This window comes from Peromyscus leucopus, chromosome 4 (assembly GCF_004664715.2).
Source record: "Peromyscus leucopus breed LL Stock chromosome 4, UCI_PerLeu_2.1, whole genome shotgun sequence".
In the NCBI taxonomy this organism is placed as follows: domain Eukaryota; kingdom Metazoa; phylum Chordata; class Mammalia; order Rodentia; family Cricetidae; genus Peromyscus; species Peromyscus leucopus.
This window is the reverse complement of record NC_051066.1, coordinates 64,384,499-64,397,234: the sequence shown is the minus strand read 5'-3', so window position 1 is coordinate 64,397,234 and position 12,736 is coordinate 64,384,499. Positions and strand designations below refer to the sequence as shown.

Sequence of the window (12,736 nt, the reverse complement as noted above, 5' to 3'; positions counted from 1 at the left end):
ATAGGTTTTAATTATATTGAAATATAAGTAATATAAGTATTACTCCTGGGAAAGCCTGTATTGCCTAGAATAACATGGCTGCATTCATATGATTAAATGTTAACAAATAAACAGTATGTTTACTGGATAGGCCTGAAAACTTAGTACTAAGGGTATGTGTGTATGTGGGCCTGGCAGGGATGGGGATGGGTGAGGGAGTCAGGATGAGGATCCAGATTTCAGTCAATCTCAGCTGCACAGCAATTCTGGGCAGCCTAGCAGAATCAGACCCTGTCACACCTGCTTTCTTTCAATTTCCTGAGAAAGACACTCCCAGCAAAGGTTTCATTCTCTCTATGTAAATGGAATTTGAAACTTGGCTATATCTTCCTGTCTTCTTTCCATTATATTTTTCATTCTTCTTGTTATATTTCTAAATTCCCTATTCTTTTTTAAGCAGGACATAAATAGTTCTGTCTTTTAGAAATGAAAAGCAAATTCTCCCTAAAATCTTTGTCATCTTGTGGATCCCTTTTGTAAATTAGTTCCTGACCTTTAAATGTGTCTTTTGCAAAGAGGATGGAGATACTTGAAGGCTTTTAAGTCATCTTTCTTTTAGAGGAGACTGTGGTACAGATGGTGAGCATCAGAAATATCAAGTTTAAAGGCCTGAGGAACTTGAACTCACTCTCTGGGCCCTAGCTCATCAGCTTTGAGGCATGATATACCCAGAGATCCTGCCTAGTTCACTGAAGGTCTAAGGAGAAATGAAAGAAATACCAAATAGTGTTCTGAAGATATTAGCCTACATTCCAGATTAAGTTAGTTCCTGCTTTATGGTTCTTGTCCAATTTTATTGTAGAACTGGTAAAATGTTTTTTATTTGATGTGTATATATATAATATGAAGAATGAACATTAAAAGCAAATATATTAGCAAATCCATCACCACAGATACTGTGTGTGTGTGTGTATGTGTAAGAATGTGGTTTCTTTGCAACAGGGTCTTATTTACTACATAAGGACAGGACGGCTTTGTGAAGAAGACACTGACAGAGCTTAACAGGTGCCGAAAATCTCATTGTTTTCTGTGATCCATGTTCAGTAAAGATTAACAAACTATACATAAGGAACTGCCCTTTCTTCATTTCTACATTCTTTTAATTTTAGAGTCTTACACCACTTTGAAGACTTTCTATGCTGCACATTTGCAAAAGAAAACAAAAAAAAATAACAAAAACAACAACATGAGTACATGAGCACTCATGAAGACTTTTTAAATGGGATTGTAGAGTCTCATTTGTAAACGTGAAAGATAGAGATATTCATCCTCTGATTGAAATGATAAATTAATAGAATATACCATAATTAGAGAACTTATAATTAATTGCAGTGTCTTCCAGTGGTGATGTGTGAGTGCCATAGTTTATATGGAATTACAATTTCAGAAATATGCTTTGTTTGACATGCACATTGTTTTACATTTTTTTAAAGTTCAATGCAAACCTCAAATGATTAAAGATGAACTGTTCCCCCAAAGTTCATAAGTGTCCAATTATTATTTTAAAAATATCGTGATAGTAAAGCCACAAGTGGAATCTTCCTAATGTCAGAGGGTTTCTGCTGTGTGGGTTCTCTCTACTTGTTCTAATGTTATTACAGGTTCTGAGTAATAACACATACACACAACAAAAACCTATGGAATATAATCTCAAAACTGGAATGGTAAATTATCTAACACAAAATATGCATATATATTTTGCACGTATCTCTCTTTGTATAATGATATATATAGATGATAGATAGATGATAGATAGATAGATAGATAGATGATAGATAGATAGATAGATAGATAGATAGATAGATAGATAGATAGATAGACAGGCAGATGTCTAAGAATGACAGATACATTCACACATATTCTAGCCATAACACCAATCATGATAGCATTAATTTAAAGATATTCCTAGGTTAGGTGTTAAGAATAAGCACAATGTGAAGAGGAAGAACATGCTAACACAGGTGCACACACACATAAACAGACCTTTACTCTCTGTCACACACACACACACACACATACACACACACACACAGTTAAACAAACAACACAACTCATATTGTACCTTGCAAAAACTTCTATAAATTTGTAAATACATTACATTCCTTTGATTGAAGAAGACATGAACAAAAGTGTCATGAGGAAACATAAGGAAAAAAAATCTATAATAAAGAAAATCATTTGAGAGAAGGTAACATTCTAATGCTCTAAATAGAAGATATTTGACAGAACGTAGACCTAATAGAGATCAACATTTAAAACAATGTGACTGAGATAAATCCTCACATCTCCTTGCTACATCTTCTTTCCATAAATAATTTGATATTTATTTCAGGATGCACCCCGTTTGTCCATTCTCTTGAAGAAACCAAACCTCCATTCTCAGAACAGTGCTATTCTAAACATATAACTGAAACTAAGATTTTCTTTATTAAAATAAATACAAACCTTTGATTCCTTATATATCACCTGAGACTTTTTTGCTCCACAGCTTCCGCATGGCATTTTTTACCTCTGCATTCTCAGTGTGTAAATCAGAGGGTTGAGAAAGGTGTACAAATTGTGTAAAACCACCGATATCATTTTGTCCATAGGGAAGGTGGTTGCAGGACGCGTGTATATAAATAATGCAAGGCACAAAAAACAAGATGACTACGATGATGTGGGGACACAAGTGAACAGGGCTTTTTCCTCCCTTCAGCACTGTGTGGTTTCTCAAGGAATACAGAATGATGACATACGAGACCATGAGCATGAGAAAACTCACGGTGCAAAGGTCCCACTATTGGCCACCAGGAGAAGGTTGATCACATATGTGTCTGAACAGGCAAGTTTCAACAGTGGCTGCAAGTCACAGAAGTAGTGATCGATTTCATTGGGACCACAGAAGGGTAAACTCAAGGCCAGAAATATCTGAACTGAAGAATGCACACACGATCCCACACAGACTATGGCCACTAGCATCCCACAGACCTGGCGGTTCATGATGGTCATATAGTGCAGAGGCTTACAGATGGCTACATAGCGGTCAACAGCCATGAGGATGAGGATGAAGATCTCTAGTGAGCCAAATAAATGGAATGTAAAGACTTGTATTATGCACTCACTGAAAGAAATAGAGGCCTCTTTCCTCAGAGAATCCACAATTGTTCTAGGAGCTACAGTTGTAGAGAAGCAGGTGTCAGACAAGGACAAATAGAACAGGAAGAAGTACATTGGACTCCCAAGTGCCTGGCTTGTCTGATGGTAGCAATATGAGAAAGTTACCCAGTAATGTCCCTATATAAAAGAACAGGAAAATGGCAAGCACTAAGTTCTTCCTCCTAGGGTCCTGTGTCAAGCCAAGGAGAAGAAAACTGGTCACATTAATATTCAGCTGCATGGTTCATGAACGAGAAGGAAAGAGCATGAAATGTGTCTTCTGCAAAAGAAAAAGGACCTAGTTTTACCAAGTGCATGATAGATTATTTAAAATAAAAGTATTTCTTTGTCATAAATATATCCTACATCTGTGTTATTAAACTGTTGTTCCTACTCTCTGTCTTTAATTCCAAGAACTTCATTAGAGTCACAAAATATGGTAGATAACACTTTCTCTGCAACTCTTCACACACACATTACTGACTTTAGAATGTTCTGATTAATTTTGCAGTTCAATTAATGTAAAATGGAAATGTACACTTTCCTTTATTATTTGTTTATTGTTTCATGGGCAAACATTCTGGTGGGGCATCACTTATCTATTATTTATTTTTCTTTATTTAGAAAATTCTGAGTATCCTTGGAAGTGGTCAAGTAAAGTTCCCTAGGCTTTACTTTCTATAAAATTCTTATTTTCCATTAATGTTACATTATCTACAATTATAAGTATTACTATAATCATTTCAAGATATGATCCTTTGAAAGAAAAACAAAAATGCCAGTGCTCTACAAATAATCTGATAATATCTTAAAATATTCTCCATGATATTTTAAAAATGGTGTGTTTAGCCGGGCGGTGGTGGCGCACGCCTTTAATCCCAGCACTCGGGAGGCAGACAGGCGGATCTTTGTGAGTTCGAGGCCAGCCTGGGCTACCATGTGAGTTCCAGGAAAGGCGCAAAGCTACACAGAGAAACCCTGTCTCAAAAAAAAAAAAAAAAATGGTGTGTTTAGACAGAAAAGAATGTTCCCTGATAGACTGTTAAATATCTCAATGTCTATTTTTTTTCTACTTCTGAAAAACATACCTTAGACTATTCATGTGCTCTGAGAATACATTCAAATGAAAGGATATTTTATATTATCTAATGGTACATGTTTGCAAACTAAATATCCTCATATATAGGATACTTTGGTGATCATTGCCAAGAATTTGTAGGATCAGATTGCAGCTGTCATCTCCAGTAAGATAGTTTAATAATCATGCATCTAAAAATTCACTTTCTCAGCAACAGGAAAGTTTCAAAAGCAGGATAGTATGGTTTTAAGAGAAAGGATGGATGTTTTTTTTTTGTTCAACCTACTTTCAGACCTGGAAATTTTTATGATCCTATCGAAGTATAAATATCGCTTCTTTAAATAAAGTCTATTTTTATAATGGGGGAAATTTTAGAACAGACTTTCAAAGTAAAAACTTTTCTAGCTTTTGTTTATAAAAATGTCATTATCATCATACATATTGAAATTTAAGATACTTTTGAAGGCCCAATTATCCACAGTGTTCTTCTTATCCCTGCTGTACCTGCAGTACACGCTCTATGGTGAGAACTATGAACTGGTTGGTCTAAGGCAGAGTCTTATAACTGAGACAGATACAACTTTACCTTTGTATGTTTGGTTCACCACATCCTTGGAAATTGTATCATGTCACCCAGTTTGAAAGATATCTTTCTCTCACTAGTTTAAATGAATTAAAATTTATTTAATTTTATTATATGGTCACTTACCTGCATGTGTATAAGTACCGTTTGTGTGCCTGGATCCTGAGAAGCATGAATGCTTTGCCTACATGTGTGCCTGGATCCTGAGACACATTAATGCTTTTATTGCATGTGTGTATGTATGTTATGTGTGTTCCTTCTTCCTAAAAGCTGAAACTGACTCCCTGAAAATAGGTTTAGAGATTGTTGTCAGCCACTATGTGGGTGCTGGGAAACCAGTTTTTCTGCTAGAGCAGTAAGTACTCTTACCTTCTGAGCTATTTCTCTCTAGTATTTAAAAAAAAGTTGAAAATGTCTAATCAAGTTATTCATTTTGGGGTGCTAGGGAAGTTCCCAGGAATCCACAAGGATGACCCAAGCTTAGACTACTAGCAATAGTGGTGACGGTGCCTGAACTGGCTTACCCCAGTGCTCAGATTGGTAAATACTTCCAACTGTCACCATAGAGTCTTTCTCCGTAACTGATGGAAGCAGATGCAGAGATCCACAGCCAAACACCAGGCTGAGTTCAAGGAGTGCAGTCGAAGTGGAAGAAGAGGGATTCTACGAGCAAGGGGCATCAAGATCTTGATGGGGAAACCTACAAAGACAACCAATCCAAACTAGTGGGAACTCATAAAATTTAGCTAACACCTGTGGAGCCACCACGGGACTGGACTAGGCCCTCTGAATAAGCAACAGTTGTGTAGCTTGATTTGCTTAAGTGGCGTCCAGGCAGTAGGATCGGGATCCATTCCTGGTGCATGAGGTGGCTTTTTGGAGTACACTTATGGTGGGACACCTCTCACAGCCTGGGGGGGGGGGGGGTTGGACTTGCCTCTACTGAATATACCAGGCTCTGCTGACTCATCATGGGATGCCTTAACTTCTCGTAGGAGGGAATGAGGGGTGTGTTGTGGGGGGAGGCTGGAGGGGTTGGAGAAGGGAAGAGGGGGATCTGTGATTGGAATTTAAAAAAAAAAAAGTTAAACAGGACTTATTGTGAAAAAAATATTTATTTGCAATGTATGATCTCTGGCAAGAACTGAAACCATAAAGAAAAATAGTTTTCATATCTAACTTTCAAAATTATGATTAATGTCTTCTTTATTTTTTAAAAAAATGTACAAAATGAATAACTAACCTGAGGACCTTGTGGTCTTTTGAATTAATTTATGAAAAAAAAACACAATCCCATCAAATACTATATGATTTTATCCATTTCATTGGCTTTATACTTTAGGTTTGTTTAACATTGATGTGTATATTGTCAAGGGATACAATGGAGTTATTTTTCTTGCACACACAGGCAAATACTTAAAAATAAATTAAAATCATAAATCATAGATTCATATTTCATTAACAAGAAAATAATTGTGAGTCTTCATCAATTACTTAATGACTAGAGTAATTAATGTTCTCTTCCTTCCTTGGTCATTTTTCCATCTATGCTACAGTTATCTTAAAGCTTCAATCAAGAAACTTCCTGTACAAAGACAGGAATGATTACCTTTTGACAGACAAAAATTGATTTGCATCTCTCTAAACAGAATAGTTGTACAGTCTATGGATGACAAGGTGAGAATCTAAAAAGATTCATTTGTAAGAAACAAAAGAACTAATTTTCTGTGTGATGTGAAGAATTGTTTAAAGCAAAATATTTTAACTGAGAAACACTAATTGTAGTTTATCTTTAGAATGACTTTTTAGTAGTTTTATACTTTTTCATAATTTTATGCAATATTGGTAAACTACAATTATGTGTGCCTTTCAAGTAGCTTTGTGGAATTAGAGACTTGGACATCTATGTCTCTTCAATATTTGTTGCTTTTAGTACTAAATTCAGTGTCATTAGCAATATAGAAATTTCTTGATGTTTCAATTGAAATATTCTCCATTTTGAATGCAGTGATACCTATCTAATATTGTTAATGTCATTCAGATTATGAAGACATTCACATAACTAATGTGTTGATGATTTTGTATCTATTGTGTACAATAGCGGGCAACTGCATTCATAATTTATGAAGCTAAAGACAAGAGCTCTAACTGAAGCAACAACAGAACTGAGATTCATCAAAACATCTTAATCAGTTCCTAAATGGCTCAGAATGGAAGGTCCCATGCTCTGTACAGCTTAATCTAGCATGATATGCTGATGTCCAGAAGAATAGCTATCTTAACATTGCAAAATGAGACATCAATCCTTGATATTTTTAGCAAGCAAGGAGACTAAAAAAAGCATCCTCTCCTTTGACTGCTCTGAGTTTTTTTGTTTTTGTTTTGGATTTGTGGTGGTTGTGGTTTTAGTCTAGATTTTTATTTATTATTTTTATTTATATTTATATTTTGAATTTATGTCTGTAAACCATAACTGTCCCAATGCCTCTCCAAAAGTAGTAATAACTTCAATTCCTCAGGTTCTCATCAGGCATTAAAATGTACCTCAATGTCCTCAAGACAAACAGCACCAGAATACAGCATAACTTCTAGAAACAACTGCACTTACCTCCACTTTTCAAACAAGATGAAGCAACTTTAGATTGGCTGCATTGGCTAAAGAAATAGTAGCTTCTAGAAACAACTGCACTTACCTCTACTTTTCAAACAAGATGAAGCAACTTTAGATTAGCTACATTGGCTAAAGAAATAGTAAACACCCGGTATGAAGGTGTTGGAGGTGATGGAGAAGAACTGAAATAATTTTAAACCAGGAAAGGCAGAGAATACAGGAGGGTGGAAATAAGTGTCTGATGGCTCCTTCCATGGGTCTGCATAGTACTGAGAGCCTGGAGTGGGAAGAATCTGCTTCTCCAAGATGCTATGTTGAAGAATCACCTGTCCTGAATTCAGTGACATTGGCTTTATGCCTTTCAGAGACTCTTACACTTAACTTTACTTCCACGCATAGGTTATTATATTCTAGGAATACTAATTGGCTGCCTAAATTTTTTTAGCTTGTAAGAGCTTAAATTATAGAGCTACATAACAACCTTCCTCAAGCCTTTCAAGCTGTTACTTAATCCCATGATTCATGCTATACATCAAAAGGAGCACTGGGAAATAGCCTTGGGCAGAGAATTCACACAATTCAGCATATTTAAGGTACACTTTCTGTATCTAGTTCCTCAGTTGTCAGGAAATTGTCTATGAAATAATTCTTTGAGTCTTACTAGACAGACAGCAGGTGTATTATGAAGGGCTTAGGCATCATAAGATGATACCAAACATTTGTGAAGAATCAGCTACATAGTGAGATTTCAGGAACAGCCTCATACATGATTATTTTATTATTATTCTTCATTACATTTATAATATGTATCCTTACTGTTTTAGCTAGTCTGAAGTTTATCTGTGAAGCAGTTAGTCAACTTTTTAAAATAAATCTCAGGTGTATGTCTATTGTAAATTGGAGATTTGTAATATCATTCTAGAAGCATGTAAAGAATATTCATACTATACTAATGGTATATAGTACTCTGCTCAAGTATTGAACTTGCTCATAAAAATTCTGGCAGAAGTTTTGTCAAGGTCATTATTCCATACTAAACTTTTCTACAAATTTTAGTTAGATGTAATATAATATCCTCTAGGTTTTAGGTGCACCTGCATCATTCTTGGTCAGTCTAATTTCATTTAGCTACTTTACATGAAAATATTTGGTAATCTTTCTATACTTTAGCATCTCAAGAAATAACCATAAACTTTAATATACCAAATGCATCCTTCACTTCCCACACTTAATGATGGACTTTTGCATACCTGTTTCTTATAAGGAATTCATTGATTTTAGAGAATTGCTTTATTCCAAAGATAGTATACTGAGCTGTTAAATTTAATGCTTCTTTTCCAAAGGCTAGAATAATACTCTAATCATATATTCACACAGTGTGTTCAAACATATTGAAATATACATCTTTACCAAATCTGTAATAAGGTTTCTCCGAACTCACAATGTGGAAGCAATCTCTCTCGCCTGTTAGAGGACTGGCTACAGGAGTCTCACCTGTCCAAAACCTTTTGATAGCAGCTTTCCCCCAGGATACTGAAAGAAAATGTTATTTCTGCCCTCCAGAGGGAATACATTAACACATAATGGTACAAGACATTGACATAGCAGGTAGCATTATCACCTAAAGTTTCCCTTCTTCAGCTAATCATAAACATTCCAGAGGCTACAATGCATCTAATTTGCACTGTCTCTTTAGACTATAGCAATATTAAATGAGTCATCTTGAATTCACTAACAAGACAGGTGTTATGGAACAGAGGTATTTTCATTTGTATTGAAGTTGACAGAGAAGAAAAGGAAACATATGAATAGGTAGTGAAATTGACAGTGGCAGGAATGAAAAAAAAGAGAAAATATTATTGATATGAGAGAATTTGGATCATGACCCTGCCTCCATGTGCTGCCCTAAATTAGCCTTACAATGTTGAAGGGGCAGGCAGGAAGAGATTAAAGCATAAGTAGTGAACTTGCAAGGTATTGACAAATATCTTCAGGGAGGGAAGTGTTGAATGATGAAACCAGAAGTCTGTTCTATGGCCTACAGAAGATACCTTTTTTTTTTTTTTTTTTTTTTTTTTTTTTTTTTTTTTTTTTTTTTGGTTTTTCGAGACAGGGTTTCTCTGTGTAGCTTTGGGCTTTTCCTGGAACTCAATTGGTAGCCCAGGCTGGCCTCAAACTCACAGAGATCTGCCTGCCTCTGCCTCCCGAGTGCTGGGATTAAAGGCGTGCGCCACCACTGCCCGGCCAGAAGATACCTTTTAAGATCGCTAAATTCTTAACAATTTCTCTGAGGATTAGTATGAATACAGAGCTCTGTATCTCACATTAAGTAAAAAGCCTTTCCATTTTTTTTACAAAGCCATGTCACTGAAATCAGATGGTTCCATTTTCAAGGTCTTATAGATAAAACAACTGAAATATTATTCAGAAACTTGAGGTAAAATGAATCAGAACATAGTATAGAAAAAACAAACAAACAAGACCAATAGAGTAAGCAAGCTAGAGATATATCCAGCTACTTGTAGAAAGGAATAAGTAGAGAAAATGAGGTTTTGAAGTTATAATTTAAGAAAGCAGTCAGATTTCATAAAGAAATTCTGCAAATAGTCTCTTGGGCAATGGGTGTGTTTGGAGAGAATGCCTAGAGTGTCAGGGCATATAGCTTATGGTTTGGGCCATTGTAAAATAGTGGGAACATGAAAGAGAAAGAAGAAGTGTTTCTGAGTTGGAAGGCATAAAGCAGGCAGACTTAGCAGTGAGGGTCTGTAAGCAACTGCAGCAGTCAGAGGAGCTTCTGGGGCATGTAAGAGCCTCTCCTCCAGGAGACAGTCAGTCCTCAGATCTTACTGTTTCACTTGCATCACATTTTCTTTCTCCTTCTGGAGTCAGGCTGCTCTGGTTCGGATGTGAAGCAGGCTTTTCTCCTACTAAGAGGGGTCTTCACACTCAACTGGTCCAGAGAAGCTCTCTGGAATCCTTGCCAAAAGGTACTATCCTCCTAATGATCCATTTGTAAGGAGATGAGTGGTGACTGACCATGATATTTTCAAATCCATGGTGTTATGAATTACTTCTTCACTCCAGCCTCTTGCCATGCATGACTCCTGGCTTCCCCCTTCCCCACTTCCCCCCTTGCCAACTTGAAGTAGCCTCAAGAATTCAACACTCTTGTCCCCCCACTTGTTCTCCTAACTCACCTCTTTTTATAATAATCCAAAATAGAGGAATGTTAATATTCTGACCAGTCCCTTGGGGCAGCCCTGTGTCTGACATAAAAGCCTCTTTTGAAAGAAAAACTCTGCCCCTTTCTCCCTCTCTCTTCTGCTTTTCCTCCCACGAGGTGTGCACTGCCTCTTTTTCTCTTTATTATAATAAACTCTCCACATGGATGCAGTGTCTGGGTTGTATATTATTGGCTGCCATGCCTGCATGGCATGCATCTGCCCAGCCCCACTGCATCTGCCCAGCATGTTTCCCTGTTTATCTTACTATGTGATGGCTTTCAAGCCTAGAGGGAGGGAGGCTGGATTATCAGACTATGTTTAGCATGATGATGGGCTCACATCTGTATGTATATTGACCTATATTTACAGGTCTCTTAGATAAAACAACCTGATTCCTCTTCTCAGAAAAACAAAACAAAAACAAAAACAAACAACTTTGCTTTTGGTATTCCCAGTGTGGGACACGGGGATCTTTTTCATCTTTGCTGATCCTCATAATCGGGCTTTATCTTTACAAAAAAAAGAAGGCGATGGATCGGAGGGACTTAGAATGACATGTAATTCAGGATTCGAATATGGATTCACTGAGGAGATAATAGAAAGAAAAAGCATAAAATAGTTTTATCTTGATCACTCAAAGATAATTCTGGCAGGACTTACAGTGTGGGGTTCAGTGATGTGTAGCTTGAGTTTTCCGGCCTTGCTCACAGTCAGGACAAATCTTTGTCACCCACCAGTCCCACAGCCGCTCAGACCCAACCAAGTAAACACAGAGACTTATATTGCATACAAACTGTATGGCCGTGGCAGGCTTCTTGCTAACTGTTCTTATAGCTTAAATTAATCCATTTCCATAAATCTATACCTTGCCACGTGGCTGGTGGCTTACCGGCATCTTCACATGCTGCTGGTCATGGCGGCGGCTGCAGTTTCTCTCTGCGTCAGCCTTCCACTTCCCAGAATTCTCCTCTCTCCTTGTCCCACCTACTTCCTGCCTGGCCACTGGCCAACCAGTGTTTTATTTATTGACCAATCAGAGCAATTTTGACATTATAGACCGTCCCACAGCAGTGATGGAAAATCAGATGTTATATTTAGAAAATGCTACAAGAATCAAAAGCCTAAGAAATAGTTCACAAAAAGGTGAAAGAGAGGGATATGTTGGTTATTTCTTAGACATAAAAGAAAGACAGAGAAAATTAAGACCATCAGAAGGAAAGGAGCTTTCCACCTTGGTATCTGTTTGAATGTTTTACACCTAAGAACTGAAGATTGTGGCACAACTAAATCATGGTAAAGTTTGCCTATTATGTTGACAATATTCTTCCTATAAAGATTCCTTAAGTAAGAATGGTAAAATAGTATCTGAAAGGCAGCATCTGTTGTCCTTGAGTTCAGACTTACTCCTTTCCTAGCTGTAAGCCTGTCTTTACTGAATATCTCACAACCATGATGATGAGGTTAGTTAGAGTCACAACATATGCTCAGGCTTTCTTTTAGCTTTTTATAGTAAGTATTAGTGACTGAGCAAGGCATTCACCTTCTCTGTTAATAATGTACATTGACAAGATTGCCATTGTTACTATGTTAATCTTATCTATCCATGAGCATGGGAGATCTTTCCATTTTATGACATCTTCAAGTGCTTTCTTCAAGGACTTAAAGTTCTTGTCACATAGGACATTCCCTTGTTTATTTAGAGTTACCTCAAGATACTTTACATCATTTGTGGCTATTGTAAAGGGTGATGTGTCTCTGACTTCTTTCTCAGCCCATTTGTCATTTGTATATAGGAGGGCTACTGATTTTTTTTTTTTGGTTAATCTTGTATCTTACTACATTGCTGAAGATGTTTATAAGCTGTATGTGTTCCTTGGTTGAAGTTTTGGGGTCACTTATGTATACTATCATGTCATCTGCAAACAGTGAAAGCTTGAGTTCTTCCTTTCCAATTTGTATCTTCTTGATCTCCTTATGTTGTCTTATTGCTCTGACTAGAACTTCAAGTACTATATTGAATAAGTATGGGGAGAGCAGACAGCCTTGTCTTGTTCCTGATTTTA

The 12,736-nt window shown here is 36.7% G+C and overlaps 1 pseudogene; it reads right to left on the bottom strand.

Annotated features, from left to right (window-relative positions):
* Positions 1-2,494: 2,494 nt before the first annotated feature.
* LOC114683660 lies at positions 2,495-3,418 on the bottom strand (annotated as a pseudogene).
* Between the last annotated feature and the right edge of the window lie 9,318 nt (positions 3,419-12,736).